The sequence below is a fragment of the Aptenodytes patagonicus genome, chromosome 2 (assembly GCF_965638725.1).
Source record: "Aptenodytes patagonicus chromosome 2, bAptPat1.pri.cur, whole genome shotgun sequence".
Taxonomy (NCBI): Eukaryota; Metazoa; Chordata; class Aves; order Sphenisciformes; family Spheniscidae; genus Aptenodytes; species Aptenodytes patagonicus.
In genome coordinates, this window is record NC_134950.1 from 73,782,337 (window position 1) to 73,807,909 (window position 25,573).

The 25,573-nt window shown below is 42.2% G+C and overlaps 1 protein-coding gene across 4 annotated transcripts in view; it reads left to right on the forward strand.

Annotated features, from left to right (window-relative positions):
* Positions 1 to 25,573, forward strand: part of PTPN3 (protein tyrosine phosphatase non-receptor type 3) — a 182,103-nt gene that overhangs the window by 37,350 nt on the left and 119,180 nt on the right. Inside the window, exon 1 of one of the 4 annotated variants that reach the window (XM_076330224.1) lies at positions 5,999 to 6,034. The exons of 2 other annotated variants lie outside the window; for them this stretch is intronic. The gene's annotated coding sequence lies outside the window, so the exon portion shown is untranslated. Of the gene's footprint in view, positions 1 to 5,998; positions 6,035 to 6,230; positions 6,288 to 25,573 lie in introns of those variants that run through there. One more of the 4 variants, XM_076330223.1, reaches the window with a different exon arrangement.

The window sequence follows — 25,573 nt, forward strand, 5'->3', positions numbered from 1 at the left end:
ATTTCACGAATCAGCGCGTAACATGACTTGCTTCATACATGCCTGTAAGTAAATGTAGGCACTTTTGACAATCTCAGCCGAAGTGTGGGATGAGGATAATGTCCGTGAAGACTGTGCAAGCACATACATTACTTTGGCCAGAGAAGTTACTGTCTAAGCGCTGAGCAGGGTTCACTGCCGGTGTGTATACTCCCAGTCTGTATTCACTTAAACCAGCGTTTTGTGATGGTGCGAACATACCTTAAGTTACTTACGTTTTTTTTTGAAAGTTCACTGTTGGTTTATGTTTTTAAAAGACTGAGATTTCAAAATATATCTCATGATCTTGAGATAAGGACGGTTATTAGAACTTTAGTCTCTCTGGAAGTGGAGTGAAGCTTATACTGTGCATGTGTATGCGGATCTATCTATAAGGCAGAGTGACCACAACGTCTGCAGCTCGGATTGCTAAACATTTTCCTTATAAAGATCCAGTTTCAGTTACAACTGTGCCAGAATTTAATTATTTGGGATGAAGTTTCCCATCATGAGCTGCTGCCTCAGGCTGAATTGAGTTTAAGCATAATTTAGCCTTTTCAAGAAGAAGAGGTAGGATAAAGAATTGCTAACTAAAAACAAACACACAAAACCCGTCTTTGTAACTATCTATTGAGAAGCTTTAGCGTGTCCATGATTCTGACAGCAAGGAGTCTTTTGCTGACCTGAAGGAAACCCTCTTAAATTTGGCTGATTAACTTCTGAAAATCTGTGTGTGTGCACATATATATACACACATATACATATTTACTCAGTAGAGGCTTGCTGGCCTTGACAACACAAGCCTAAAGCATTTTCCCCCCACAGGTGATACAGACTACAGCCATGGGTTGATAGAGGCCTCAGGAAGTCATTTTCTCTACTCCTCTCTAATAAGGGATCAATCCCTAGATACAGGCTATTTACTTAAGCTGCACTTAAAACAAGCAGTGAAAGAAGTTCTGCCATTTGCCCAGGTAGCTCGGTTTATATCTAGAAAGATTTGTTCTAACATGTAATTGCAATCTTTGCTTTGAATGAAGCTGTTTGCACTTCAACCCAGCCACAGGGGACGTTGTACATGACTGACGACAGTTGTCTTGTTGTCTTGTGCCCATCCCTAGCCTGTTTAAATCTTTAACTTTTCCTTATTAGACTTGCTTGCTAAATCAGTTATTCATCTTTCCTCTAGGTTGTCCAAAACTGGATACTAAGTGTGACAGAATGACTTTACACCTCTCTTAAAACATGCTCTGTGCTTTGCCTCCATCTAAGTCACAGCTCAGCAGTGACCAGGACTTTTTCCTGCTAACCTTTCCCTGGCTACTAACACTGAAAAAAGAAAGCCAGTCTAAGCTGTGAAATCAGGCTGTGGTTTCATGAACTCGCTAAGGGTAGCATAAGCCGGCTATGCTGCTCAAATAAGCAGCCTTCTCTTCTCCCTCAACTTTTTACAGTGCTACACTTTTCTTCCTACCACTGCAAGTGAACCTAACTGGAGAACTTACCTATATTAAAAGTAACACTACCCACAATTTTTTTCCTTACCTGGTTTTAATCAGTATCTGATCCCTGGCTAGGTAGCTGCACAAACTGCTATCGGAGATCTTTGCTACTGCCACAGCACTTCTGGGTGATGCTGAGGAAGTCACTCCAGCAGGACTTTTCCCTCCTATCTGTAACTGAGTAAACTGAACAGAGGTTCAGGTTGTGCTATTTTTTTTATTTAAAGAAGTGCTCAGAGATGTGAACAAACAGATGCAGGAACTGTGATTTGAAAAACTGTGTCCTAGATGTCTTCAGCTGGATACTCGGCAGCATCAGAGTAGCCATCCAGGTTGTAGGTGTTAACGTGTGCAGTGAAGGCAGCTGTCTAGACATGCAGCGAATGAGAGATGATCCTGCAAAATATAGTGTGTTTATGTAATTACAGAAAGTAATAATGCCTCTGCCACAAATGTGAAATTAAGACAGACAACCTTTATCCTGTTGTGTTTTTGTTTTGTTGGTTTTTTTTTTTGGGGGGGGTGGTGTTTGTTTTTTTTTATAATTTCAGGCTGTTATTTTCATGGAATTAGTATTTTGTCCACACTTTTTATTGTGTGATAGGAAAATGACTGATAGGTAATTAATTAATATCTAATTTAGCACATTTTTAACAAATAGATCACGCGTAGGAACATTCACATACAAAAGTGTTTTTGAAACATAGCTATTTTTTTATTAGCTGATATTACATTTGGTGGGAGGGATGGTCTATCGGTGGGAGAAATTCACCAGTGCTCCTATGGTATCCTGTGTGCGGCAGTCATAGCTATTATATTGCTTCTTCTCTTCCCTGCTCTTAATCAGTATAGGGTTCTCTGCCTTTCCATACAGCCAAGGAATTTGGGAAAGTGCTTTCCAAGAACAGAATTTGAAATTTTTATTTGAAATGAGTATTTCAAATGAATTTGAAATGAATATTTGAATATTTGAACATTTGAAATGAATATTGAAAACATAATCCAGGAGTGCAGCACAGGCTGGGATCTACCCGGTTGGGGAGCAGCTCTGTGGAAAGGGACCTGGGGGTCCTGGTGGACAACAAGCTCAATATGAGTGAACAGTGTGCTGCTGCGGCAAAGAAAGCCAACAAGATGCTGGGTTGCACCAGCAAGGGCATCACCAGCAGAGGTAAAGAAGTCATTATCCCACTCTACTCAGTGCTCGTCAGGCCACACCTGGAATACTGTGTTCGGTTTTGGTCCCCGCTATGCAAAAAAGATGTGGACAGGCTGGAGAGGGTCCAGAGAAGGGCCACAAAGATGATCAAAGGACTGGGAAGCCGGCCGTATGAGGAAAGGCTGAGAGAACAGGGTTTGTTCAGCCGTGAGAAAAGAAGGCTTAGGGGAGACCTTATCACCATGTTCCAGTATTTAAAGGGTGGCTACAAAGAAGACGGAGACTCATTTTTTACAAGGAGTCACATGGAAAAGACAAGGGGTAGTGGGTACAAGTTACTCCTGGGGAGATTCCAATTGGACACAAGAGGAAAATTTTTCACAATGAGAAGAATCAGCCGTTGGAATAATCTCCCCAGGGAAGTGGTGGATTCCCCAACATTGGACACTTCTAAGATTCAGCTGGACAGGGTGCTGGGCCATCTTGTCTAGACCGTGCTTTTGCCAAGAAAGGTTGGACCAAATGATCCTTGAGGTCCGTTCCAACGTGGTATTCTATGACTCTATAATTCTATGAATTTTGGAGCTGTAAGTAATTGCATGTAATAGAAAGCTGTTTGTGCCCATTAAATCTGCAGCTCCCAGTCAATAGAGCAGGGGGATACTCTTCTTCACTGGTAAGACTGACGGTGCTTGATACAACAGGTAATGGTTTTAACATACAGGAAGACTGGGATTGGGTATTTGATTCAGGGTCCAACAGTATGATTTCTGATGTTGTAATGAAAGGGTTGTCCAGCTGCACAGCTTTAGTCCTGCTGGAAACACAGGAATTGTACAACAAGATCATATGCCTAATACACTCCTATTTCATCTCTAAAAGTCATCAGGCCCTGACTATGATTAATTGGAATGTATTGGCTATCATGTCACTAAATTAATGTTCCTATAGACTTACATGGGACAATCTGGAGGGCAAGACGCAGTAACCTTTAATATGGGGAGCAGGAGCTTGGCCCTTGGCCATGTGTTAACTTCATGTATTTGTTATGTAGCACATTTTACTGCATTCCTTCTAAAGGAAGAGGTGATGGCTATTGCTTACGAAGTACTTCGACTGTTTGGAAAATGCGGAGCATCAGTTTAAAGGAAGTTTAACTTCCTTCCGTGGCACACAAAGTGTTAGAAGGGTCTAATCCGCACTCATTAAGAAGGAGAGGTTCTGCTAGAAACACACTGACCTAATGGGCTGATCCGGGATGGTAATGCCAGGGCTTTTTTACAAACTCTATCATTCCAGAGCTAAATATTCCCACACTCCGGAGGAACGTTACAGAGTTAACAAATGAACTTATTCCCATTTCAAGTCTCAGAACCAGTTAATGAGAATGAAGCCTGTTGACTTTGAATATTTCATTAGGATTTAAATGTGTGAAAGATTAAGTCTATGCACCTTTTATAAATGAAGAGGGATTAGATTATTAGATGGCTTCCTCAATCAAGTCTTTTGGATAGATCGTTCTTCAGGGTAGGTATTAATGAGCATGTTTATGAGCGTAAGAAGAACTGTCCAGAGGAACCCGCAGGAAATCTGAAAAACCCTGTGCATCAGCCATGCTGAGCAGCAGTGTGCATTGTCCCTGGTGGGAAAACATGCGATACAGCTATGCTCCTCCCAGTACTCAAATTTAGATAGGCAGTACTGTGTAGACATGCACAAACTGGCTCCTCCTGCCTTCGTTGCATCTGGAGTTGCTACCTTCGAGTTAGTTCACCCAAAGTAGCCAGCAAAGCGGCGTACCGAGGAATGGTGGACTAGATGAGCAGTACAGAGCAGGCAGGCTGCAACAGCCAAGTTGCGTTTTGGAGAGCCGCATCTCCACTGGAGGCATATTTAGACTATGCGATGCAGCACAGAGGTCCCTAAATTAAGTTTGGAAAGGGTAATTTTGGAATTTGAAACACTATAGCCATGTCAAGGAATAGTCTGATATGCTTTTCTCTGGCACGACTCTAGTTTTCTCTGGATCTGTGTCTCTTGCACAGCTTCTGGCACAGCAGTTGACTCTCTCCCTGGTCCCACCCCTGCATTTGCGTTGAGAGATGTCTGAGGACAGAGTCCAAAACAGATCAGGAAAATAACATCCAACTTTCACACATTTTTGGAGAGTTTTTGTGTATGCTTTAACCTGGACTGTTTCATTGATCTCATTTACAGTTGCATTAGCACAACTGTGCCACAAGGGCAGGAACGAGCATCTGGAAATTTCTTTAACCAGCTTTGCCACTGGAGAAAACATACCACCGGATTGCTCGGCCATTCAGGTGTTCTGCTTCAGTTAATTAGCTCTGCTGGAAGGCTCAGTTAATTAGCACGGGTGTAGAGTTGCTCTGACACAGTTATACCCTTGCAAGACCTGAGCTTCCGCACGGTGCTGAAGCGTGCCCTGTAAAGGCGTAGGGAAGGGAGAGGAAAGCAGGAGGAAAGCACACCTCCCCGTGCCTCCTGGGGACCTCGGCCCCCAGCCAGACCTGTCCACCTCCCACCAGGAGAAGCAAGCGGGCGGGCTGCGCTATAAACCGCTTTCTTTGACGATACTTCGCACCTCTCTGCATTTGCCTCGTTACTGACGCGGGCGGCAACGCCAGTAGACAGCGGGTTCCTCGCTTCCTCGCACAGCCCGTCAGCTGGCCCGGGCCTCAAGCGGCTGAGGCAGGCCTCGCCAGCCTCGTGCCGACCTCTGCAGCCCTGCGCTGAAGCTCCCTCCGCGCCCCGCAGCCCGCAGGTACAGCCCGCACGCCGCAGGCAGGGCAGCGCCGGGAGCAGACCCCGCCCTCCCGCTGGGGCAGCGACCCGGCAGGGACCGGGGCCGCCACAGCCGCCGCCCGGGCAGCCCTGCCGTACGGGGACAAGTGCCCGCGAGGCCCCCCCCCGCCAGGGCGCGTGCGCGCCCGCCCGCCGCCGGGCGGTGGGGAAACAGCCCCCCCCCACCCCCTCGGGGTGACTCCGCTCCCATCCACCCCCCCCGCCCCGCCTCTCCCGTTCCCCCTTCCGGAAGCGGCGGAAAGTGACGAAGGGATCCGAGTGGAGCCGAAGCGGGGAGTTGGAGGGGGGGGCGGGGGGGGGCGGCCGGTCCCGGCCGGGCGCTCCGCTAGGGGGCGGGCGCGGGCGGGCGGGTGCCCTCCTCGCCGCCCCGCCCCGCCCCGCCCGCCCAGCCCAGGCGCAGGAGCCGGCGGCGGTGGGGTCGGTTCCGTGGTCTGGCGCTCCGCACCTGCTCGCCTCGGTCTGCGCGGTGGCGGCGGCCGCAACGGCCTTCCGCGCCCCCTGGGGGAGCGGGGCGGCGGCGGCGCGGCAGGTACCGGGGCGGGGCGGCGGGAGCGGCGCGGGGCGCGGAAGCCGGGCTGCGAGGAAAGTTGGCGCCGCCGGGGCGCCTCCGGGAGGCGGGGGCGGCGGTGCCGCCGGGGCCGCCCCCGCGCCTCCCTCCTCCTCCTCGGCCGGCCGGCGGAGTGCCCGGGCGGCAGCTGGCCCCGCGGGAGAGCGGGGGCGAGGGCTGCTCCCGGCGGCTGGCGGGGCTGGAGCAGGGGCGAAGCGGGGAAGCAAGCGGGAAGGTGAGCGGCGGTGCCGGGCTGGCTGTCAGCCTGTAGCCCGCCGTGCCGTGCCGTGCCGTGCCGTGCCGTGGGAGAGCGGGCGGCCCGGGGCGCCCCGGGGCGCGGCGCTGCTCCGCGGGGTCCCTCCGTTTTCTGTCCCCCTCCGCCCCTTGCGTTTTCGGCGGGGTGTGAGGGCGCTGCAGCCCGGCGGCTGGGCAGGTGGGCACCGTCGGGTCCCCGGGGGAGGAACGGGGGAAGGTCCCGTCCCCGCTCGCTCCGGCGCTTGCCTTTGCTGGCTCTTCTCGTAGGGCTGATTTGGCTCCTTCCCTCGTCCGATCTTTTCTTTCCCCAAATCGTTGGCGGAGCACCTCGCCTAAGGGTTTTTTCGAGCCCGTCCGAGCACCGAGTGCCTTAGGCGGGGTTAGGAGAGGAGCGCCGCCGGCCCTGCCCGCGCCCCTGCCCGCACGGACGGACGGACGGACGGACGGACGGACGGCTGCTCGGCACCGGTCTGCCAAGGGATCAAAACTCAGAGCCCTGAGATAAGTAGTTTGGGGTGCTGTGTCAGGAGCTACCTCACCTCAAAGGCTGTCGGGTCTCCACAGTAGTTACTTTCAGCATTTTGGGTGCAGACTTACAGTGTGGAGGTACAATAATCTCCAATACATAACCATATCTATAATATATCTAACATGTATATAATATATAAATATATATGAAGTGTGAAAACAAGTTACCTTATTGGTGTTGTGAAACCCATGCAATGACAGTAAAAGATGATATTTCTTTTAATATAAAATTCCCACCAATCTTACGGCATTTCTCATTTCCTCTCGTTACGGAGATTACCTGAAGTAATTAGTCAGGCTCTCCTTCTGTTGCTCCCTGCTTTCCTCTCTTTCGAAGATACATGTTTTTGGTTTTTTTTGTTTTCCCTGCTGAGATGGTGGCTTCCCTCGTGGCTGTACAGCTTGAGATACAAATTGCTCCTGCTCTAATACCTGTGTAATAGAAATCAGAACAAATTAGTGCTTTGATAATATTAAATACTGGTACTCTTACTTTGGTCATCCAAAAGTGGTAGAAATACATATGTATTACTGAAGTACTAATGTTGCACAGTAGATGTGTAGAATACTTACTTGGAGGGGAGTTGCACTTTCACTTTTTTTTTAAATTTATCTGAAACTAATCTGTAGAAGAAGCAAATTGTCCCTATTGCTTGGGCGGTTTTGATCGTAGAGGAAACCGTTAACAAACAGGAACGTGACGAAGAAAAGTCTGCTTAATTACCATATCTGGCACTGTCTTGTGGCAAAAATGCTTTGATGGGTTGGTAACAAAGGTCTAATGCGTCTTCGTAAGAAAAATGTAATATTCCACATATTTCTAAGTACACTTAACAAAACAGCTCATTTGAAGAACTAACTTGTGTTGATAAGACTGATTTAGTTTCATTAAACAGTCTAATATTGCTGGCAGTAGATTCCTGGAAAAACTCTTAACACTTGTCATCTCTCTCTGTGATTTAATAAGCATGTCTTATGTGTCCATTATCACCTTTTTTGCACGTTCTAAGACTGGGGCAGTTAGTTCATGATTTCAGGACAGAAATTTTGAGAAATATCACAGTGACATGTTGTACAAAACTTTTTACCCCTATGCCTCCAAAATACTTTTACTACAAATGAAGACCGTAATAAGACTATAGTTGTGAACTTTGTAATTTAATAGCATATCCAGAAAGCTCCATAATCGTTTCTTAATTTATCAATTTGTGTTATTGGTGTAATATGCTTAATGCAGAAGATGATAATAAAGCTAGTGTGGTAGTAACATCACCTTCTTGCATATGTTCATGACTTGTCACGTGATAAATCTTGTTTTCATCCACTCCAATGGTCTAAAATAGCAACTAATTTCTAAAGATCTTGGATGATTTTTTGTAATAGTCAGTATTATAACAGGGACTTAAGACATACAGTTGTCTCAGGAGAGACCTTATTGCTCTCTACAACTACCTGACAGGAGGTTGTAGCGAGGTGGGTGTTGGTCTCTTCCCAAGTAACAAGCGATAGGACAAGAGGAAATGGCCTCAAGTTGTGCCAGGGGAGGTTTAGATTGGATATTAGGAAAAATTTATTCACCGAAAGGGTTGTTGAGCATTGGCACAGGCTGCCCAGGGAAGTGGTGGAGTCACCATCCCTGGAGGTATTTACAAGAGGTGTGGATGTGGTGCTTAGGGACATGGTTTAGTGGTGGACTTGGCAGTGTTAGGTTTATGGTTGGAGTCGATGATCTTAAGGGTCTTTTCCAACCTAAATGATTCTATGATTCTATACATTTCTAAGCTGTGACCTACTTCTTTTACTGATGGGTAAATAATAGCTTTACATAGACACTAAAAGAGTAACCTTACATAGGCACAACACTAAAAGTGGTGCATACAGAAGCCATTAATGTTAAATTCTCCAAGGTGGACTAAATGCAGGTACAGTGAGCAGTTCTTCTATTTTGTCACTTTGTGTGTTCACAAGTAACATTTGCCATGCTGGCATGTATACATAGCTCTATTTGTTCATTACAAATTGAGCAGTTAGAAGTAAACTGAAGCTTAATGGTGATGAGGACCATTGTTACCAACCATATTATTTTAAATATGGTAAATGTGCATTGTAAGTTTTGTAGGAATCTTGTGGCGTGTTTTTTTGAATGTGAAACAATTCCATAAGCTTTATAACCATGAAGTTGAGAACTGGTTGCTGTCAGAGGCAACAGCGTGTGGTCATCTACTGAAAAGTTTGCACTGAAGTGGAAAAGCAAGAGATCAACATTTTTCAGTTGTTTTCCCAGAACTACAGCTTTGAGTATACTAAGCAAAAATTATTTATTTTAATTCCTCCTCGTATTAGTTGGTGTTAGCTTGTAGCATTGGTTTCTCTTATCTTCTGGCTACCTACGTGTAGCAGCACAATGTATATTTTGTTCTATGGTGTTAAGTGTACGAGGTCAGTCAATGAGGGGGATTTGGCACAATGTTGATGAGCACTAGCGCATCCAGCTCGCAGGTGTCTGGCTTGCGGTGAGAATCCCCCTGACGGGAGCATCAGATACCTTGGGCTAGAACATGGGATGTCTCTCACTTGAGGAGGAAGCTGCCCAAATCAATCAACAGGTAGTTCTGAATTGGGGTTGTATCTTAAGCACACAGGAAAGGCAGGGTTTAGGCAACTTAGTTCAGGCTACTTGGAAGTGTCATTATCAGCCAGAAACACTCTGCCTGCAGTTTTGTTTTGGAGTTGGATGCTTTTCATAAGCTGTAGTGGTTTTTTGTTATCAAGGCCTAAAAATCAGAAGGTGTGTACAGTCTTACCTCATGACAAGTGTGAATTAATGGGTGGTAAGTTATTCTTCTGTTGGGGTGTTTATCGAGGGGAAAGAGCAGGCACAGAGGCAGTTGGAGTGGAGTAACAGATGTGCTGCAAGTTCCATCCTGACTTATCTTGAGATAATTTATTCTAATCTCCCCATACCCTAAGATACCATTGCCTTCATATCAGCGTGTACTGAATCTTACCGTGAGTTCTTACTTCTATTATTAGCATTGTAATACGAAACTTAGTCATGTGTCCTGTATAGGACTTTGTATTCCTTTTCTTTCTTTATTTCCTTGCACAGAAAATACTTCATGAAATGCTAGGAAATCAGATAATATAGAAAACATTCACCAATAACTTGCTTTAGGAAGCTTTTTTTGGTCTTAATTTTTACATTAGTCCCGTTGGCAAACTGCATTCAAAATCTTGAAGAACCTTCTCCCTAAGGAAAACACTAATGCTTCCTTACGTAATTCAGTCAATTGAGCTGTGCCGAAATCACTGTGATGCTGAAGTCTGGTCATGCCTATCTGCTAGATTCTCTGTTTTAGATTTCTAAACATTGCAAATGAGTAATGGCAACAAAGGGTTCCCGTCTGCTGGGCCAGGAAGATTCAAGAGAAACTTCAAAACTTCGTAGGTGCTCAAAGCACTGCTGTACTGTTGTTCATCTGGTGAGTCCCACATGCTCTTGCCTTGCAAGTTTGAGAAGTCTAAGCAAAATCTGGGCTCTGGGCATACATTTGGAATAGAGATTCTCCATCTGGCCCTCCTCAATAAGACGTGAAGTATTTTTAAATTAGTTTCCGGGAAAAAAGTTGGAAAAGAGACAAGCAGAAATGTTTTCACCATTCTGAGAGTTCCTCTGGCTTTGGCTGGCACACTTCCACGGTTCAAGGGCCTTCTCCTCTTCTCATGTGGCCTTGCTGTCTCATCTCGGCATGTGTCTTTGTCCAATAACAACACCTCTCATTTTATTAAACACAGTTCTTCTGTCCGAGAATCCTCACCGCTGATTTAACAGGAGAGCGTATCACTGCATGAGGGATGCGGTGGATCTCTGCAGGCTGTAGGCCCTTAGTCTGAAGCCAGCACGTTATCCTAATTGCCTCTGTTTGAAATGAAGATCATTAGGATTGGGCTAATGTGGTTGATTTCTGTGACTAGGTTCCCCCTGTTAAATTTCTGCAAATTGCTCTTCGATATGAAGATGAAAGAAATGATTAATCTACTTCTCTGTGAAGTAGAGAAATAATGCAGTTTTACAGGCAAAATGGAAATCGCAAGAAACAGTGAAGCTTTGCACAAGGTACAGCCATACATTAATCTGTTGGCTGTAATTTCATCAGTTCCCTCTTTTGGCAAGCTTAGGTTTCATACAAGCACTTACGGCAACATATGTTGGGGAAAGAGAGTGTGTCCCGAGTTTTGAAGTATGACTAAAAGCTCTGCTGAGGAAACTGTGTTTTTCGGAATCTGAAGTTTAGAGGAGCTCTTCAACCTAAGTGATCATAATCCCTTTTCTAGCAGAAGGAATTCGGGGCTTTTTGAAAGGTGTTGCTTTCCAAAAGCGAAACAATACTTTTCCTTGCATCACGGAGTAGAAATACAGCCAAAGTAGTATGTTGCATGCTTGCTCCTATTGACCAATTCAGTATGTTTCAAGAGGTAATGTAGTAACCCTTGTCACGGCCACCTACTTTCTATCATCTTTATCAACGGCCAGCTTTTACCTTCCTAATTCAACCTAGTTGTGCACTCTGAAGCTGGTTATGTAATTATTCTTAGTCAATACTATGCAGTATTAAGGTAATAACTTATCAGTCATAGGGATCTCTTGGTTTTCTTTTTAGAACTTCCCCACTAAGGTTTAGTGATGTTGCTCATAGAAATTCATGAAAAATGGGAGCAAAAGCCAGGCCTTAATTCAAACCTGTACATGTGTGTTATCATAGTGGGCAGTAAAGTTTTACAATGGGTTCGAGAGGTTTTTCATCATTTGAGGTGAAAACGAAATCAATATATTTTTAAGTTCTCTGCAAGAAGAAGAAAACTGGATGTACGGAAAGTAATTCTAACTCTACTTTGCTCTTCTATTGTAATGTAATACGAAACTAATTACGTACTCTTCCTTTAAGTTCACATAACCTTTCAAACAAGCTAAAAGGTTTCATTTCTGAGATGGTAAGGTGGACAATACTGAAATGTGCTTAATTTTTATTTTTTATTTTCTGAAAGGGAAGAAATGGTAAAATTGGTGTGAAATCATAAAATGCTTCAACCTTTGTAGCTGGCAAATGCAGTTCCAGTGGTTTGGTGGCAGTTTTAATTTTAGTGATTCTGACAGTTGCCAGTAGTACTAACCAAGGCTGGATGCTTCAGTGATATGTTTTAAATATCAAGTAAAACATAACATGTGCACAAAGTAAAGCTTCCTTTTCATTTTTTTTATATCAAGAAACAAAAAGCTCCTTTTCTTTTTAAGTAATTTATTATTTACGCTATTAACCAGACTTTTTTTTTAACCCAAACAAGACTTTAAAAAATAGCTTTGGAAAAAGAGCAGTTGTAAGCAAGTGAAATCAACAGTGAAGTATTTCAGTACTAAGTCAAATGCTGTTTTGTTTGCACTTTAAAGTACCAAAGTAGTTACGATTTGACATCTTGTTCATTGGTTTCCCACTGTCCTCTCCCTCCACCCCCAGACAGATTCTGATCTGGTGTGTGTAGTGTTATGGAAAGCAAGCGGTTCATAACACCAAACTGTGATGAGTAACCATGGCTATTTCCCTAGCAAGTTATGTGATATAGTTATGCTCTGTGGAATGACGCATTTTATGAATAAAAGCTGGGAGCCTGAGCTGTGACTTGTATATGCGTGGGTTTTTGTACTGTAGTGTTGTTCTTCTGTTGTTTTGCCTCCAGTTGTGTGAATATGGATCCTGTTGTTCAACACGGGGCACCTCCCAGGGATGGACCCCCAGCATGCAGAGGTCTGATCTCTGCTCTTTCACTGAGTTTTGGTGGTTTCTTTTAAAGCTTAGTATTTTTATCCCAAGTATTGGATGTATGTGCAGTTGGCTCCTATTTCTACATCTATATCAGTATAAAACGCTTTTCATAATTTTGGCAATTTTCTGGGTTTTTTTGTATTCTTACATAGATGGGAAAGGACTGCATTTCTTGAACTATAATGGTACAGGTAGAGGCACAGCTTTTGGTTGTAGGCAAACTTGGACATGTACCTGAAGTTAAGCGCATGCAAGGATTTTTTTGATTGCTGTGGTTGCTTCAATGCTAGTAGTTTGTCTGGAAGAGGGTAACTTCTTGAATGTGTTGCTAATGTTCTAAATAACACATTAAAAATCTCTAGTCTGTAGATAAAAGCAGGTTGTACTTTGGTCAAGTTGAAGACCAGCTAGCACATGCTAAAGTACAGCTTGCCTTATCTTCATGTTGTTATTTCAGAATGTGTTAGTCCATGGTTACTGTAGGAAAGAAAGGCGTCTTTGAGCAACCTAGTGAGCACAAGTTGTCCTGATTGGCTTTCAGTGGTTGTTATAGGATGGGACAGTTTCTAATTTTTGCACATGCTTCTAGCCATATACATATATATATATATCTCAGTAAAGATTTATTAAAACACCTTGGAAACTAATTTAAACAACTTTGGCTAACATCCTGGCCTACAGTGTGGATTAACTCCATAGTTATGGTATAGTTCAAACTTTTATCATGTCCCTGACTTCTTATTTTTGGGTCCAGTATGTCAATGGGTTTTGTTAATTATCAGAAGGCTTTAAGGAAATCAAGTTCTCGAAGTCTGATAGTTCGCTCTTTCACACAGCGCTCTCTAGACTACTGTTGTTTGATTAAGATTTCCACCCTTGCATATGCCTAACTCAATTTTAAATCTTGATTCTCTCAATTCATTTATTCATCAATGTAATTATTTATTAGAACAGTCCTCCTGTTAACTTGAATGATATGTAAAGGCCGGTTGCAATTTCAGTCTCTGTTCTGCCCATTGCCACCTCCAACTATTGCTTTCTCAGATGCCTGGTAAAAATAGTGTCACAGATTTCGCTTGATGGAAACTCATTGGTGGACTTTAGTTTGGGTGGAGCATAAGCCACTCTCAGAATCATCTTGTACATTATTCAAGATTAGTTTGAAAAGAGATCATGTCTTTTGGGAATCTTTTTACAGAAAGATCCTATTTATTAAGGTTCATAAACCTTTTTCTTCTTCAAAACATGTTTCTGTAAATATAATTTGTTTTGCCTGACATCTGAAAAAAGTTGCTAAGAATTTAGTCATGTGTGAGTTTGAATACCTAGTTAAGAACTTAAACTGTCCATGTGTTTAATAAAATAATTAAAAAAAAAAAATAGTAGAACAACACAGCTTAGGTTGGTCATTGAGGTATGCAGCATTTGATGGCTGTTTGTTACAACTTTGAAAGCCAGTGATATAATTACAGATTTTTTTTTACAATATATAATTGTGGGGAACAGTTTTGGGGAGGGGATCAATACTTTCCATTTTACTGCAAAAGTAATAAGCAATTTGAGGTGTCAGTGAGAAAATTCAGATTTGTAAATATTGGGCAACTCTTCATCTGTGAAAATACTTGTGATACAGTACTCCGTGTATATTAGATTAACAGTAGCTTTTAATAAGACCCGCACACAAGTGGTTTTTTTATATTTGCAGCCATGGTGGAGCTTTTTTCTATTAAAAACAAAAAAACCTTCAGCAACTGATTCTTCTTGCTTTCACATTTGTTTGACTTTAGCAACACAGTTGTTCTTTGAAGTAGTTGCCAGAAAATTTCATAAGCTGAGGGAAAGTCTGTGGGACCGCACCAGTCAGGGCGCGCTACTGATGTGGCAAGAGACCAAAAATCCCTGAGAGATTTCAGAACTCCCCAACAGTACTCTTGTAATAAAGCAGCTGTCTTAATTGTAGCTTTCCATTCATTAAATTCAATGGGGTTTAAGTTTATTCTCCAGCTTTGGTTATATATGTTTACTATTTGTACTGAAAATGCACACCTGGAGAAAAAGATAGCTATCTAAAGGAAGCTGGTGGTTTGGCACCTGGGAGGTCATAAGGCTCCAGGATTAAGGGGAACACAGTGGTTTTTTGGTAACTAGGAAGTGATTCAGTGTTTAATAATGGGAAGGGTTGGGTTTTCTTTTGTCTTATGCCTTTTCTGAGCAGATACGACTTTGTGTTCCCCAGGGCTCAGTTTTGGGGCCGGTCTTGTTCAATATCTTTATCAATGATCTGGATGAGGGGATTGAGTGCACCCTCAGTAAGTTTGCAGACGACACCAAGTTGGGCGGGAGTGTTGATCTGCTCGAGGGTAGGAAGGCTCTGCAGAGGGACCTGGACAGGCTGGATCGGTGGGCCCAGGCCAACTGTATGAGGTTCAACAAGGCCAAGTGCCGGGTCCTGCATTTCGGCCACAACAACCCCATGCAGCGCTACAGGCTTGGGGAAGAGTGGCTGGAAAGCTGCTTGTCGGAAAAGGACCTGGGGGTGTTGGTCGACAGTCGGCTGAACATGAGCCGGCAGTGTGCCCAGGTGGCCAAGAAGGCCAATGGCATCCTGGCCTGTATCAGAAATAGTGTGGCCAGCAGGAGTAGGGAAGTGATCGTGCCCCTGTACTCGGCACTGGTGAGGCCGCACCTCGACTACTGTGTTCAGTTTTGGGCCCCTCACTACAAGAAGGACGTTGAGGTGCTGGAGCGTGTCCAGAGAAGGGCAACGAAGCTGGTGAAGGGTCTGGAGAACAAGTCTTCTGAGGAGCGGCTGAGGGAACTGGGGTTGTTCAGCCTGGAGAAAAGGAGGCTGAGGGGAGACCTCATCGCTCTCTACAACTACCTGAAAGGAGGTTGTAGCGAGGTGGGTGTTGGTCTCTTCTCCCAAGTAACTAGTGATAGGACGAGAGGAAATGGCCTCGAGTTGCACCAGGGGGGATTTAGATTGGACGTGAGGAAAAATTTCTTCACTGAAAGAGTAGTTAAACATTGGAACAGGCTGCCCAGGGAAGTGGTTGAGTCCCCATCCCTGGAGGTATTTAAAAGATGTGTAGATGAGGTGCTTAGGGACATGGTTTAGTGGGCCTGGTGGTGTTGGGTTGACGGTTGGACTCGATGATCTTAGAGGTCTTCTCCAACCTCAATGATTCTATGATTCTATTTTTCAGATAAACATTTAAACTTTTCATTCATTCTGTTCTGATATGTGGTACCTTTGACCAAAGGTACCAAATAACCGATGGAGCATGTGAACCTGCTGTTACTATTCAATTAAGAAGCACTTAATTGACTAACAGCATTCTGCTTTTAGCCGGTGCACTGTGTATATCAGGTAGTATGGAATGAATAGGGAGCATCATACTTTTGTTGTAGCTGAATGCATAGGCTTGCAACATCGTGTTTCTTCAAAGTGTGAAGCAAACACCTATCTGTGAGCGTAATGGTAACAGACAACTTTTATTAATAGCATGTGCTTTTCTGGTACATTATTATACAATAATTCACCACCACCACGACAACCCCCGCCCCCCTCCCCCACCTGGCTATTTACAAATATGCAGTTGCATTTGGTGTAGGACCTTTGACATCATCTTGTAGTGAAACTATCTATGCACTTAATAGTCAGGGAGGGCTATGTGTTGTGATATTGCCCTTCTGACACAAGCTTCACGTTTGGTAAATGCTCAAGCACAAATACAGTGCTTTGAATACTTTTTTCCCCCCCATTTCCTTAGCGATTTAATTCCTTATTGATAGATAACATGAAGGTGAATTTACACACTTAATTTTAACTCCTTGGGTAAAGATGGGACACTCTTTGTTTTTTCTTTTCTGTCCAAGTGTTTCACTAAGCATTCTAGGAAGAAGTCTGTTGCCTCTGTCCAAGGATTGCTTGTTTTGTTACCCGAGTGTAGAGCAAAACCGCTGGAAGCCCTGCTCCGGGTTTTCACTGTGGCCTGGCTGCTGAAACACACTCCTGCCTCTCTCATTGGGGTTTGGTTTTTTTTTTCTTTTCTTAATTGTGAAATTCTTGCATTTTGATGTGATGGAAGTGCTACACTTAACTCTGTTCTGTAACGTAAAATTAGTTATTTCTCCTTATCAATATGAACAGAAGAACACAATTACAAAGTTGTTTAAAATCTGTGGTAAATTGGTAAACCCTGTTTATTACATGTTAATTTATATTGAGCTGAGTATATTGGCTTCAGATCCTCAGATAGCGGTACGTTTGGTTTTACAGTAAGCATCACTTATCTAACTGTAGTTGGTTTCTAAACAGATATATCTGACTTGTGAGCAATCGAAGGTTTGGTAATCAAACAACATGATTCAGTGGAATATGAAGCTGGGAATATTCAGAATATACCTAGTAATAAAGGTAATTCATCACTAGAAAAACTTGCTGTTGTATTTGTGTTGAATTCTTGATTCTGAAAACATGATATAAATAATGTTTCTTCAGAAAAAAAGAAAGTCCTCTTGGAGCAAAGTGATTGTAGAGGAGTTGTGATATATAAAAATAGGAAATCAAGTTTACTCATAATGTGTTACCCATTTTCCTTAGATTGTGAAGGAGGACTCTGACCCTTTATTAAAAGGAGTTTTAATGGATAACATACTTTTCCGATAGCATCTGCTGAGATTAATTAATGAATTGAACTGCGGTCCTAACAGTGATCCTCTAGAATCTGATGTACTGGGATCTAAAGTTAGCTCTGTCATGGGGTACTCTCGAGAGCAAGAGATTTTGTTACTATTATCAGTACAAACTCTGTTACTTGTTAACCAGTGCATGCTATGTTTGACTGACTTGGAGTAGTGTCATGTTGTGCGCTCGCGTCATCTGTGTTTGTTTTTTTTCTAATTACTCAGGAAGTAAATCTTTCCCAGTATAAGAGAACTGGTTTAAAATTTCTCTTTTGGGTGTCAAAGCAAGCAGCCAAAGACACATACAAGCTGTGTTAAGCTGGTATGAAGGAAATAAATCTGCACGTTGCTTAGTCTGCCAAGTGCCCAACACTGTAGCTTTTTTTCTCACCTCATTTACCAAAGGCAAAAGTAGCTTTTTTTGTCTTCTGTTTTTCCCTCTGCCTCCCATCCCTCGAACATTTGTAAACAGAAAACATAACTGAAACACCAATCTTGGTTTCATCCCCTCCACTACTTAATTAAGTAAAATTACTTCTAAGCCCAAGATAACATGCTTATCCTTATAACTTTCTCAACAAAAGTAGATGGTAGACCAAATGTTACAGGTGCTCTGAAGAAAGCGTTCCCCTAAGTGTCACCTCGGTTGTGCGGATGGTTGCAGCACTGGGTCAGTGCTGTGCATATCCATGTTCCTCAGCTGCCAGGTACATGTACCCAGAATTGTGTAATGGCCTTTCTTGGTTAGAGATGGCTTGTGTTGTTCATTGAAGCTCGTTTGCTTTTCTTTCTGGTAGTAAGGAGAAAAACTGGCTTTACAACCATTTGCTGTATGTTATAAGGCAAAGTTGAACTCTTAACATGGGCAATAAAGGAGCCTGTTTTACTGGATTGATTAGATGGCAGCTTCAAGGCGATCGGTGAATGTGCCTCTTGCCAGCCGATAAGGTCGGACAGCGTGACAAGCCTGGCTTTGTTAGTCTCCTTCCTTTCCATCCGTTGAGATTCCTTTTGGCGGTTGATGTGTGACGAGTAAGCAAGGTGAAGGTTTCTGTTTCTTCAGTACTTTTAACTTTGATGTCCTGTCAGGTGACCTAAAACAACGTTGGATCAAATGAACACTCAACTCCTGAGTCTGTTTTGCTGTCTAAAGAGCGTACTGGTTGTCCATCCCTGCTCCAGTAATGTCTGACTCTGGTTAGTTTCAACACATTTTATAAAAAAAAAAAAAAAATTAATTGAGATGTCTTAAAGACATTAAGCCGTGAACTATATAAAAAGGGTAGTGTCTGCCCTAAGGATAGGGCTTCAGTGTGAGGCTCAGCAGGTGTATATATTGTTTTGCCCACAGGGTAAAGGGCAAGACAAGAGAGGGGACTGGCGGTACGGAAGCATATGTGGGACCCGAAGGCTTGGGGTCTGGGAGCAGAAGGGAAGAAGATCTCAGGCTCGGAGAGGTGGCAGCCTAGGATCCTAAGGGATGAGGATGTACATGATCAGAGGCATCCTGGCATGCCTACGTGACTCAGTAGGACAGTGAACAGTGCCAGAGGTAGCCACCAAAAGGGATCACTGATATATTACTAAATTATTCAATAATAAATAACTTGAGCAGTTACATATATCATAAACTGTAGTTACTTGAAATAAATATTCTGCAGACATTAACTTCTAATGCCTGTCGGTTCCCGCTGCATTGCTAGTGTTAAGACATGACAGTTGTCCAGTGTTTGATAATTTCTGCAATACAGAGAGTTCAGTCTTCATTTCATACTTAGACTATATTATTGGACGATGTGATACATTAGTGTGTTGAAATTTGAGGATGAAATTGTTAGTGTAGTAAACTACCTGTTTATTCCTTCTTTTATTTGGAGGGGTTTTGTGTTGTTTTATTTGTGGGTTTTTTGTTTGTTTGTTTTTTTTAATTAGATGCCTCGATTTAAGGGGAAAAAAATCTTTACCTTGAGAACTTTTAAACCCTGGGATAGGTTGCCTAGAGAAGTAGTGGAGTCTTCCTTGCTGGAAATATTCAAGGTTTGACCTGATGGGACCTTGGAAAATCTACTTTAAAGCCCTGATTTTAAGAACAGTTAGACCAGATGATCTCCAGAGATCCCTTCCAACCTAGATTTTTCTATGATTCTGTGATCTAGGTCATATATAGCCATGTTTTTCTAAAATATTGGTGATAGCTTAATGAAAATAACATCAATCTTGTTTAAATAATAGATTTTTTTTTTTCCTACTGAAAATAAATATGTGGGAAATAAGTTAGTCCACCAATGCAAAACTTTACCACCAGACAATGATACCCTTATTAAGGGAGTTGACACTGTTATTCTGTATTAAAGAAACAGCTGTAATACTGATACTCAGTTATTTTTATTTATGAGAGCAGAGTCTAAAATGAGGAAAGAGCTGTCAGTCAGGTTGCCTCCTATAGGATTTTGCTTGATATTATACCATGCTGCTAGAGTAGTGTTTAAAAACCTAGTTTCAAGTATAATCAGAAAGCATTTGACTAGTAGTACCAAATACCATTTTTTTTGCTTTATTATTGGTTATATGTAAATGATGAATGCCTGAATGAAGATGATTTTATGGCTGAGTGTGTGTATATATATAGACACATAATGTACATATTGATATATTTGTTGCAGAACAAATTGAGCATGTTAAGACAAACTTATAAATAGTGGAAAATATATATGTTTCAAGAGACTTTGAAGTAGACAAATCCTGTTTTTTGATTTTTTTTTAATGTTTTTTCCAAAATGGCCAACTGTAGTGGTTGGGCTTCCTGCAGCAAGCCTTTTTGGTTTTGTCCCAGCAGTTCATTGTAGAAATCATTCAAAAGTCAATGTACTCTTTTGACATTCGCTGCAACAGCATGCTAACTAGCCTTTCAAATTGTGCCAAGGAAATTCTGCTGTGTACTGGCTCAGGAAATAATCCTAAGATCTGTGTTACATGGTGATGTCTGTATATATAATACATGAAATGTGTACAGTGCCACAGAAAGCCTAAAAATTTAGACCTGACTTTCAGAATGGAACTTCAGTGTCTCTTACTGGAGATAAAGTCCTGTAAGCTACTTCATGGAAAATTATACTTAAATATTCAAAACCATGTGTGTTAACCTGTGACTGACTTGCATGTAACACGAAGTGTAGGGACTACTTGACTTAGTTATGATTTGGGTTGAGTTTATTTAGCAACTTTTGGATACTGTTTCAAATGCTTAAATTTGCAATCAAAGGTGCGTACATATACATGGGTATACATTATAAGCCTATTTTATAATGACTTCTCCCTTACCTCTGAATTTGGCTGTTATTCTCAGGCTCTGGGGTTTTTGTTTTGGTTTTGGCTTTTTTTTTTCATTAAGGGGAAACTATGGCAGTTGTCTTAGCTAGTAAAAGCATTTCAGCAGGGAAAAAACAGTTACAAGGTCAGCACTTCCTTAAGTAAAAATTTTCTACTTTTTTTACCTGCTGTGTTGGGTTTTTTTTCTTTTATTGTTTGATATCTTTCTTTTTCCTTGCATTTAGATCAACCGTACTTTTTTTTTTTCCTTTCCCCTGGCACCTAGCCACTTTAGGACCTGTTCTTGAAGTGGGGAGCAAGGTGTTTCCATTGTGCTTGCCTGTGAGAAGAGATGTTCGATGTAGATGTTTCTCATTCTTTCCGGACTCCTTAGCATAATTGCTGCCATGGCAGGCTGTGTTCCAACAGATAGCACCACTTCAGGCACTGGCGAGCTGTCACCTTTCTGTACTGATAGCTAGATGTATAATTAACTATTGTTTGCACAATTACAAATATAATGGTGTAGGTGAGAGCTTCCCTTGGTGGGGCAGGGAAGAAAGGGAGAAAAGATCCTCAGGTGGACTAGCCCTAAAATAAAGAGGTTGGCGGTTTTAAATGCCCACTACTGGCAATGAGTCCATTTTCTCCAGGCAGGCAGGGCACAGGATTCCCCTGGGGTTTGTTATCAGCGACGAGGCCGCGAACCTCCTGTATTAGCACACCTCGCAGGTGCTCTGGAAACACCATCTCTTGGCGTTGTTTGTGAACCTGCTTCTCGTGCCCTGGTGGGGAATTATGGCTGCATGGTTAATGAGTTGCTTGAACCTCCGTGTTTGGTTTTAGCGGCAGCAGCACGGCGCAGTTTGACGGCGTTGGACTGCTGCTGCAGCGTGGGCAGGGGTGTACCGGGGTTCGGGGCCTTGGAGCCGCTCGCTTCGGGGGGCGGTGGGGGCCCAGCACAGCCGGGGCTCGCTTCCAAACTCAGGTTTAAAGCCTAGTTTGTGGTCCAGTTTTGGAGGTTTGCATGGCTGGAAACCAGAGGAAAGTGCCCATCTGAAACTCGCATTTTGAATTTTTGAAAAAGGTGTGTTTTACCCAGACAGAGAGGCAGGGGGTTTTTTTGTGTTGTTTTTTGGTCTCAAGTAATGCTTCAAATGAGGTGTTAGTTGGCTGTAATAAACCAAAATTAATTTTTATCTTTTCTTCCTCTAATTTTCTTTATTTTGGCTTTCAGTACTATTCCAAAAGATACATGACTCCTTTGCTCATAAACATTTTTAATTGTTTCTTTACTATATTTGTAATGAGAGTTATATTTTGATACTGAATTTCTTTAGACTTGGTAACAGTAGAGTTGACGAAGAGGGAACTGGAATAAACTTATTCACTAGTAGCTGGACTCCTAAATTTAGGAGAAGGTGCTACAGCCTCATAAGGACTTAACTTTACTTCAACTGTTTTGATATCCTGCTCTCTTTGCCTTCCAAATGTTTGATTAATTAATCAAACCAATTATATTAACATTGTTTTTCTTATGGAGCAAATTACAGTATGATTCCTCTGATTCAACCTGTTCAAGTAAGAATGTGCATAGTCCACGTGTATCTACACATTTTTTTCTTACAAGCATAGTACACTACAGTGCACTAATTTAATTTTGTACATCTTTGACAATATTGGCAGTTTTTTCCTGAATAGTTTAATATTGGTCGTTGAGCATAAAGTTCTTGGAGGTAGGAAGAAGATAGTTTGATAAACTGTTGTATGCTGAAATATGGTTGGAAGCTTGGGGTGGAAGAAAGTAATTAGTATGGTCTGTGATGATGGTTGTAATAATGCTGCTGGATAGAGTTGTCATCTTTGTTCTGTTTTCCTCCTCTTTCTGGGGATGGTAATAGGGTGGAGCTGAGGAGTTGGTCTGGAAGTGTTAAAAGTGAATGCGGGCAAAGTATTTTATACTTCAGCAGGTCAAACCTTTAACTGTTTGGAAAACAAGAAGTTAAGATCTGTATTTAAGTGTAGTAGTGCGTATCTGGCACAGAAGGTAATGTGCATATGTGGTCACTGTTAGTCACCTGTCTGTACACTAAGTGTTTGAGTAATGTTGGAGAAAAAGATGACAAATTCAGCAGTAAGAGAATGCCAAATAGTTGAATGAGATACATCTGACTCCTTACCCAGCTGTGCAGATAATGTTGTTTGAGATTGACTGGGACTAAAAAGCAGTACTGTCAAGGAAATATTTCAGGCTCAGTGTGAAATCATACTATCTAATGTTTATGAAAAAGATGCTGAAACTTCAAAGGGCATTAAAAAAAAACAAACAACCAAACAAAAAAACCCCCCAAAACTCCAACAAAAAAACCCACCCCAAACTCCTATCTTGTATTTCACAGTAATTGATGGTCTAAACCCTTTTTTTTTTTGACAGTTGTAGCAGGAATTTGTGCAAATGAGAACATCACCCATCCTAAATCCTTTTTTTTTTTTTTGCCTGGCTCTGATCTAGTTCCTTAAGAACGAACTTTATTCATTGTTTTAAAGATGCCAGATAACTCCCCTCCACTATCTAATCTAATTTCTTCTTCCACTCTATGTGTTGCTCTCGTACTCTTGTTACTGTTTGCTTTGTTCCAACCCATCCCATTATGCTTTTATTCATCCAGTACTTGTTTTCATGTCTGGTCTTCTGCTTATTCTACTTGAAACCCCTTATATTCTTCAGAGCCCGCACTAATCATTGATTCAATTAGCCTTATCAGTTCTGATTTATTTTTTCATTTGAACATTATCTGATATAATGCTTTTGAAATTTATGGAAAGAGGAGCCCTTTCTTCATGAATGCAATAAGAATCAAACAAGGAGGTGTTCTCTTTGTGATTTTTCCTCAAAGGAAAGGTTTTGAACTGCTTCCCAGCCAGAGCTCTGCTATGAAGTTCTCTTAGACTTCCCTTTCAAGCATGCTGCTGGGCTGCTCTTTGGCTGCTTTGCGTTTGCTGGCTCAGGGTAGGCAGCCAGCCTGTCATTGCATTCAGTCCCCAGCAAAACTCTTCTACCGCTTAATTCTGTCTAGTCTTGCAAATTGTCTTTACTTTGAAAGGATTCCTGTTCTTGTCAAATTGCTTCAAAAGGGGGACTGTGCACTACTGCATGAATTTACCCTGGTTGAATGTTAGATACCTTGCTTACCAATTTCGGTGAAGTTTTGGCTAGATTTGGCAGTTAATTCCCATTACATGTGGAAGTTGAATCCCCACCCCATTTTTGCAAGGGACAAGCTTGCTTAGGTGAAATTCTAGGTTTTATTAACAATAGGAAAGTGTATATGGCATAGGCCAGAATTTGTACTTTGATTCCAAAGATCAAGTGGGGGTTGAGCGCGTTCAGCATGTGTAAATATTGATGTCACATTCAGAAAGCTCTTGTGGGCAAGCAGACCACTTACCTGGTTATGACAAGGTACATTTTGCACTAGGAAAGCAATTAAGATTAAATAAACTAAGTTGAGTATTTTTTTATAGAGGTGTAATTTAGGGTAGGCAATCTGGAATAGGGGTCATTACCTTTGTTTACTGCTCACAGAATAAGCTTAAATATTAGAAATCTATATAAAGGTTTAGCTAATAGCTTTTAAAATCAAGTTGTCAATCTATTCAGTTACTGAGGTAAAATAAGCTTGAAAACATTGTCTGAAGAATTGATTTCAAATTAATTTCTCCTTTAAAGCTCTCATGACAATCAGTTCTTTCCAGGGGAATGGGCTGTTTTGTCATTGATTTGCTGTATCACTTGCTTTTGGTCAATTGACTAGTCTTAAGCAAAACCAGAAACACATTACTGTGTTTCAAGTAGTCCTTGTTTTGATGCCTTTCCTTTAAAATATATTTCTGGTGTATTGCAGGGCTGTGAAAGTAATGCTAAAGAAAGAAAATATCAGTAGTTCTGGACTTCTGTCCTATTTCTCAGTCCAGCTTGACTGTGATCATAGCTCTAACCTGATAAGGTGCTGCAGTCAACTCCCTCTTTGCCTCTCCCAGCCCTTCCATGTTAAGTTTTGAGGAATTTGCCTATTGGGAGGCATTACTGGTTATCACTGCCAAGCAAAAGCGCCTAACGGTGGGGAAACCGGGAGAGAGATACCAGATCTCAGCACTATAAGCAAAGCTCTCCCTTTTTTGCTCCTGTTTCAGTATAAACCAGCAACGCTGGCCCAGTGCCTGCATTCCTCTGTAATCGGTTGCCACAGCATGCTGAAATTGCTTTGAGGGAAGTAGATAAATATTCTACCTGCCAGCCAGGAATACGAAAGCAGAAATAGGAAGGATTGGGGAATGTCAGCTCTACTTGGCAAAATTTGGTGTGTGTATGTTTAAAAATGCCTGGCATTGTCTCGTGTATTAAGTGATTTGAAACTTAAACTTGGAGACTAGTTTGGTTTTTAAAACTCTGAAAAATAGCAGCAGTTGATATATAGTTGATAATAGAGATGCGCTCTCAAACAAGGAGGTGGCTTAATTCTGTGAATTATGTGAGCTTGGCTATGCATGGGAGCTTTAACAAGCTTGTAAATACCAGGTTCGAGAGACTTGCATTACTTCAGATAGCAACAGGAAGCTTTGTTATAGATGCTCATTTGTTGGATAGCTTTGTTAAAAATGAACAAAAACACTTAAGTGGGCTTGAATTACTTGTGAAGGCACTGTATGTCAGTAGGAGAGTTGAAGAAAAAACAACAAAGCCAAGAAAACACCAGAAAACCTAAAACAAAACAAAAAAACAAACCCAAAGAAGAGCAAGCAGCTCTTTACCAAGTTACCTTTCCAAAATCATATTCTACCCTGCTCCATTTTACTCCCCCAAACCCTCCTGCTCACTGTGAATGCAGGCTGCCTTCCTTCGGCCTCCTGATGTGTACCC